Genomic DNA, 6,999 nt, shown 5'->3' on the forward strand with positions numbered 1-6,999 from the left:
CGCTGAGCAAGCGCTGCGAGTGGAGGTTGTGGTTCCAACGGTCGACGCAACGCAACGACCCCGCGGACGCTTCGACGCAAGTCAGTGAACCTGTTTGGGTTCTGCGTCGGGTTTTAGTGAGCGGAACCAATCACAGCCCTTGCTTCCACGTCGCCAAGACGCAAGGTTATCATTTTTGGGAGGCGCACGTCAGGCCCTTGCGTCGCGTCGACGTGGAATCATAACTTAGCCTTAAGCAGGTTGGGCCGTTGAGGCCTCTTGCTCTAGGAAGCCTTCAAGACCAGTACCGGTCGGCTGGGAATCGAACACCGAACCCGTTAGCGGCTACATTGTCGTGCTAACCTAAGGGACGTGTATGTCAAGAAGAGGGTGAGGGAAGGACAAAAGTGATCAGGACAACCGGCTTGACGTCAATCTTTAATGGCTAAAAACCTGAAATGTATCAATTTTCCTATTTTTTTTAATCTATTTTCATAAAAACCTCATTTTGATCCATTTTTTGGTTTTAAAAACAAAACAACCCTCTGAAATACGAGCTCCATACAGCGGCTACAATATATAAATATCAACAGTACTGTATGCATCCGAGAAAAGAAAGAACAGCACGCGCACACGCACACGCACACACACACGCACACACACACACACACACACACACACATGCGGTGAACATGCACAGGACACACCGACAGCAAAAGAAAAACTAAAAACTGGAGAACCAGGAGAATCACGTGTCCGTGTGTTGGAGGAAAACGCGCCGTGTGGCGTTCCGAGCTCTTCATCGTTTCTTGTCTTTTTGCGAAGACGAAGACATCCTTGACGTTTCAAAGGGCATGTTGGTTTTTCCCCTCTGGATTTCACAGTGAATTTATCTAGGAAAAACAGTGTTTTTTGTGTATATATCAAATATATTTCAATTCTTCGAATAAAAACGCACACACACAAAAATAAAAGTTGTCAAAATAAGAGTTGTCAAAACAGATGAATATACAATCAAACTTACATTAATACTTAATTGAATTATATGTTGGACATTTTCATATTTTTAAATGTGATATCCAGTCTCACACACACAGTCTCTCTCACACACACACACACACACACACACACACATTTCAAATAGTCTTGAATTGGTAATTTAAAGAAAATTTGCATTGGGATCAGAAAGCACAAATTTCAAAAACCCACTATAGGTATGTATGATTGTTCACACTTATATATAATCATATATAACACAAACACTGAGAACTTCAGTTATTTACACAATGGAAGTTGGATTATGGATTGTACAGTATTTACTGAGTAGTGGAACATCACTGTAGAAAATGACAGATACTTTCCATCAGATAGTAAAATCACAGGAGTCCATATTCATATTAACAAATGCAGATTTCACCCTAAAAATGTCAAATAAATATGCAAATATGAATCTTATTGCAGGCCAAACAAAATAGAAGATTAAAAATAATATAGATTTCCACACTTCGATCCCTTACTACAGTACCTTAGTTCATATTTTACAAGAACAGGTTGAATCACATTGGGTCCCTAAAAATAGATAAAAGACTAAAGACAAAACAAAATCGGATAGAAAATATGTTTTTCGAGACGCCTCTCTTTAGGTGGTGACACCCGAAAAAAGACACAGAAAAAAAGAACAAAAGTATACATGATGGCACACTTCATAAGGACTCAAACGGAGCAGGACGAAAGCAGCAGAGAATTGGAATAATTCCAACAGCCTACAGAACTCTCCGGCGTGAGAGGAAAGGAACAAAAAGAGATTGCCTTTGGTCTTTTGTTTCTCCATGCCTGCTGTCCTCTGCACTGCACTACCAAAGAGCCCTTCCTAATTATAGCAGGTCTGCGCTTTCCTTCTATAATGCGCTCTCTGGGGTAATCTTACCTACCGCTTGCTTCCTGCTTTACAGGGGCCTTCATGTGAGTGCCTATGCCTTTGTTAGGAGCTTTGGTTTTTTTTTTGTGGTAGAAGATGGATGCTGAATGTCGGTTTGAAGACAGAGTGGTGTGTTTAGTTTTGAGGCGTTTGTCTGTTTTTTTTTCGGTTTGGGGGCGGGGAGGGGAGAACAGCTTTAATAGTTAAAACTGAAGCAGAAAATCACTGATGGATAAGTTCATCGTGTGGAAGAAGACGTTTCGGTTGGTTTGGCTTCGTCGGTTGAAAAGACAGCTTGCGGTGTAAGAGGGAAGATGGGGGGTAGGGGGGGGGGCTAAATGTACGTTCTGATTAAAACGCGGGAAAAAAAAAACAAAGAGACAAAACTGCTTTGGTATTGCAACTGTCCATTTTCTTCTAAAATGGCACCGACACGGGAGAAGAAACAACCCAAACCAGACAATAAAGGTAGGAAAGTTTGAGGCTTACAAACAAGTTCCTCAGACACGCCACGACATGAATCAATCGACAATTTCAAACATTGGCTTGGATTACAAAAATACCTTTTTTTCGTATTTCTTTAAAATATCTAAAAATGTACAGCATTGTTGTTTTTTGTATTTTTTTTTCCTTCTTTTGCAAAGTCATGCTTCAACATGTGTTTCGTAATAATCATAATAACATTAATATGAATGATATACAGAATAGTATTGATCAATATCATTATTTATAGTACAACACCTGGAAGCACTTTGGTCACACAAGACACACATAAAGGCCTTCAACATAAAAACAAAACAAAGAAAATACTGCATAAAAGGTGGGAATCAGTTTGGGGGGGGGGGGGCAAAAGCTTTAGCACAAGGTAAACCGAGCACTAAGTCCAACTCCGTGGGGGGCGATGGTAAGCTAGCAGGGGGGGTGTAGTAGACTAGTACCGTTGGGCAGGTACCTAAAAGAAGGCATTATGGTTGGTGTCGCCAAGGTGCCACCAGCGATTCTGGAGTATGTAACAGTACAAAAAAAAGAGGAGGAGGGGGGAGGAGGGGGGGGGGGGGTCGATGTGTGATGGAGGCAGGGTCTACAATGTCCTGAGGCCCGGAGAGACTCTGCTGCTGCCTGTGAGAGGAGAGAGAGAGAGAGAGAGAGAGAGAGAGAGAGAGAGAGAGAGACGGGGAGATACGGGAAATGGGAGGAAGGGAGTGAGAGAGAGAGTGAGTGAGGGAGAGGGGTTGCCATGGTCACAACCAACCAAACCAGATACACATGTCGACTAATTAAATCACGAGGGGATCGCTCTGACACCGGCAGACGCCCATTGGTCGGTCGGTGCATGCACAAACAATCGCTGGGTGCACACGCGCGCACACGCCTCAATAAAACATTTGTTTTTCACGCTCGACGTGTTTTCACTTTGCCTAATCGGCATAATCTTGAGATATTCTAAATAATTCAAGAATGTCTCCCCGCGCACCGCTCGGGGGGAGAGAGAATCCTAAAATACACGCGGCGTGGAGACGGAGAACACTGAGTCAACACAACGCCACGCCCGGGGCGACGGGCAGCAGATGTCTGGAGCGCGGGCGCATCGCCGGACACATCTGCCTTTTCTTTGTTTCTGTTTTTTTTATTATTTCATGATCCCACTCCGGGCTCACCCGGCATGTCCACTGATGCTAGGCTAGGCTAGGCTAGGCTAGGCTATGCTAAGCTAGGTACTTGGCGGTCTGGGTTTGGGCGGTACTACTCACCGGCGGTCCCGGCTCGGTGTGGGGGGGGCGTCGGGGGGTGAGTCCTCCTGGGGGGGGGGTTTGTTAGAGTTGTTTTTTTCATTTTTTTTAACCAGCAGGACACGAGACACGGGCAGCAACCTCCGTCACGGGCGACCGCGACCACCATCACACATCAGGAACCTGAGGAGACACAGGGAGAAAGCTTCCCGGTCAAACCATGAAACAAGAGACAAGAGACCCGGTTGATGAACTGCACTGGAAGGAGCCGGAATGACATCATCACGGTTCATAGAACGCGGTTGGGAGGAATCTTGCAGTTCAGGTGCGGTTCACGCAGGTGAATTATTGATTAGGTTTAATGGACTTTTTTAGTAAAAATCATAGAAGGATGTGGAACATTCACAACGTTCATTTCTCATACGGGCTGCCGCATCCGTCACCCTCCTCTGGGTGACCAGCCCGACATCGCCAGACCAATTCGAGAACGGGCCTTTCGCTTTGAACCTCTCCGTTCATTTTAGATTCCAAGCGGCGTTATCAACACACACACACACACACACACATCTTGGTTGTTTATAGAAATGCCTCAATGCCGCGCTCCCATAGGCTACACCTCTGTACCGTCATCGGATCAAACCCGCTCCCCCCTTATCAGATCAACGGCTGTGATTGGCCCGACCGGGGGGCCAGGTCAGCTGGAAATCAGTCTGTGAACAGGAGGACGCGAACGCCAGAGCAAATGAAACATGAGCACTCAGAGCCGTCTGGTTCCCAGGCCACTCGGTGAACCTTTGTGAGTCCACAGTAAGGTAGGGGTAGAGTCGGCCGAGGCAAACGGTTAATGTTCAACTTCTAAGCCGGGCTAATATTTGTGTTCGCATTAACTCCTGGATGTCCTCATCGCACAATCCACAAAGTCTCACCCCCGCCCCCCACCCCCCCCCCCTCTTCTCCTCCATTGTCCGTTTCCTCGGATCAATACGATACCAGCCCTGACACGGGTTTGAACCCCGGGCCAGGGACAATCCTATCTTCATCGGGGGATTAGTGCAGCGACAGGGGCTTCACGGGTTCAGCATTCGACCCGGCGGATTTTCAGAATAAAAGCCCCTAGAGGGGGGGGGGGGGGAGTGTACGTGCAGATCAGAGGTGTACTCAGTGTGCCCGCCAAGGTAACATGCCCGGGCACGGCCTCGCCTGGGCTCCCAGCTCCCCGTACCCCGGACGCAATCAAGGATGAGGGAATCGATGCGTCTTCCTCCTCCTCCTCCTCCTCCTCCTCTGACGCTTGGGTGGATGCCCGGCGACGCGTACTCCCGGAGCGCACCCGGGGCGCGCGGCGGTGCAGTGTTAGTTCCGGCTGAGGGGGCGGCGGCGGCGGCGCGGGGCTGCGACCCCGAGGGGGTGATCATTGAACCCATCGCCGCGCATCAGGGGAAAGTTTAGTGATTTGCGTCGTTTTTTTCCCCTCCCTGCGTTGCGTTTCCCTCGTCTCGGCGCTTCTTAATGGGTGACTTTGGAGTAACTCGGTTCACCTCTCCCCCCACGTGGTGACGGTTCAGCCCGGGAGAGGTGAACCAGTGTCAGCACATAGAAGAGGGGGGGGGGGGGGGTCAGGTGAGGCTACCCCCCCCACACACACACACACACACAGTCCACCCCACACAGTCCACCGTCAACAGCTGCAGCCGTCATCACGGGGGGGGAACGGATGGATCGAGGGTGAGGGGAGTGAACAGGGGGTCGACGAAGACGAGGAACGGACCACACCTGGCCGCCGAGGGGGCCCCAGGTGAGGGGAGGGGCGTGGCCTGAGGAACTTTTGATCCAATGAAAGCCGGCGTTTCCCACACACTGCGAACAGCCAGTGGGGCAGAGTGATGAATGCAGCTGTTGACATGTGTCTTGATCCCACGGACCCCCCCCGGCGCAGGAACAAGGTTCACACTGTACGGTACGGGTGTGTGTGTGTGTGTGTGTGTGTGTGTGTGTTGGAATAAATCTGTGCATGTTTGTTTGTATGTGTGTAGCTGTGTGTGTGTGTGTGTGTGTGTGTGTGTGCATGTTTCTTTGTGTGTGTGTGTTATGTGTGTGCGCGCATGACCTACTGGATGAGCGACTGTGTGTGTGTGTGTGTGTGTTTGTCTGCATGTGTCTGTGTGCGCATGACTGACCGGATAAGTGAATGTGTGTGTGAGAGTGTGTGCGTGCGTGTGTGTGTGTGTGTGTGAGCATGACTGTGAGTGGATCAGTGACTGTGTGTGTTTGCGTGTGTGTGTGTGTGTGCATGACTTTGACTGGATCAGTGCGTGCGTGTGTGTGCGTGTGTGTGTGTACGCATGCGTGTGCGTGTGCGTGTGTGTGTGTGTGTGTGTGTGTGAGCTCCACGTCCTTATTGGCCGGGGCCTCAGCTGGCCCCTGGCTCCCTGGTGGGAGTCAGTCCAGAGTCACACAGGAACCGCTGGCTCTGTTCTGCTATTGGCCAATACGCCCCGCAGGGCACCCAGCCAGATGACTGAGTGATGGAGGGAGGGAGGGAGGGAGGAGAGTGAGTGAGTGAGTGAGTGAGTGAGTGAGTGAGTGAGTGAGTGAGTGAGTGAGTGAGTGAGGGAGTGAGGGAGGGAGGGAAGGAGGGAGGGAGGGAAAGAGGGAGGGAGTGAGTGAGGGAGAGAGGGAGAGAGTGAGGGAGTGAGTGAGTGAGTGAGTGAGTGAGTGAGGGAGTGAGGGAGGGAGGGAGGGAGAGAGGGGGAGATGCACAATGCTCTTGCTCTCAACTCAACCAGGTGCATAATGTCCTTACACACGCACACGCACACGCACACACACACACACACACACACACACACACACTCAGCAGTTGCGCCATGTGTTTTCAGGTGGAAAATCCGGATTGACTTTTACTCTACTTCGCTGGGCATCAACGTCCACTATTAGGCTGATTTGTTGTTTGGAAGTCAGCAGAATCTCTGCAGTTACTCAGAGGAATGCAAAACAAAGGATAAACGCGGTTATCCATTAGAGAAAAACACAAATAAACTCTGAAGCCGAAACCCATCGCGGTTCAAACGCTTCAAACTTAAAACTCCGGGGGGTAGGGGGGTGGGGGGGGGGCTGTCCGTACCGGGTAACAGGTGGAATCCCATCACAAAGCTCTTTATACACCCGGACCCAAGACAAGCAAAAACAACTTTGCGTTTCCGCTGTCCTGTACACACATTAAAAAAAATATCTCATTCTCACGCTATAGTCGATTTGCCGTGTGACACTTCCGTCACCTCGAGTGGGTCAGAGCCTCTCGAGAACCACTCACACACTCACACACTCACACACGCGGACACTCACACACTGCAAACATTTCCTGGGGCCGGA

At 49.6% G+C, this 6,999-nt stretch overlaps 1 long non-coding RNA gene across 1 annotated transcript; it reads right to left on the reverse strand.

The window, feature by feature from the left end:
* Positions 1-404: 404 nt before the first annotated feature.
* Positions 405-6,116, reverse strand: LOC311368517. The gene is made up of 2 exons (XR_014639954.1): positions 3,649-6,116; positions 405-3,016 (listed from the first exon to the last, which is right to left on the reverse strand). It is a non-coding gene; the product is annotated as an uncharacterized lncRNA (long non-coding RNA).
* Positions 6,117-6,999: the final 883 nt, after the last annotated feature.

The sequence above is a fragment of the Micromesistius poutassou genome (assembly GCF_964030765.1).
Source record: "Micromesistius poutassou genome assembly, chromosome: 23".
Lineage (NCBI taxonomy): Eukaryota > Metazoa > Chordata > Actinopteri > Gadiformes > Gadidae > Micromesistius > Micromesistius poutassou.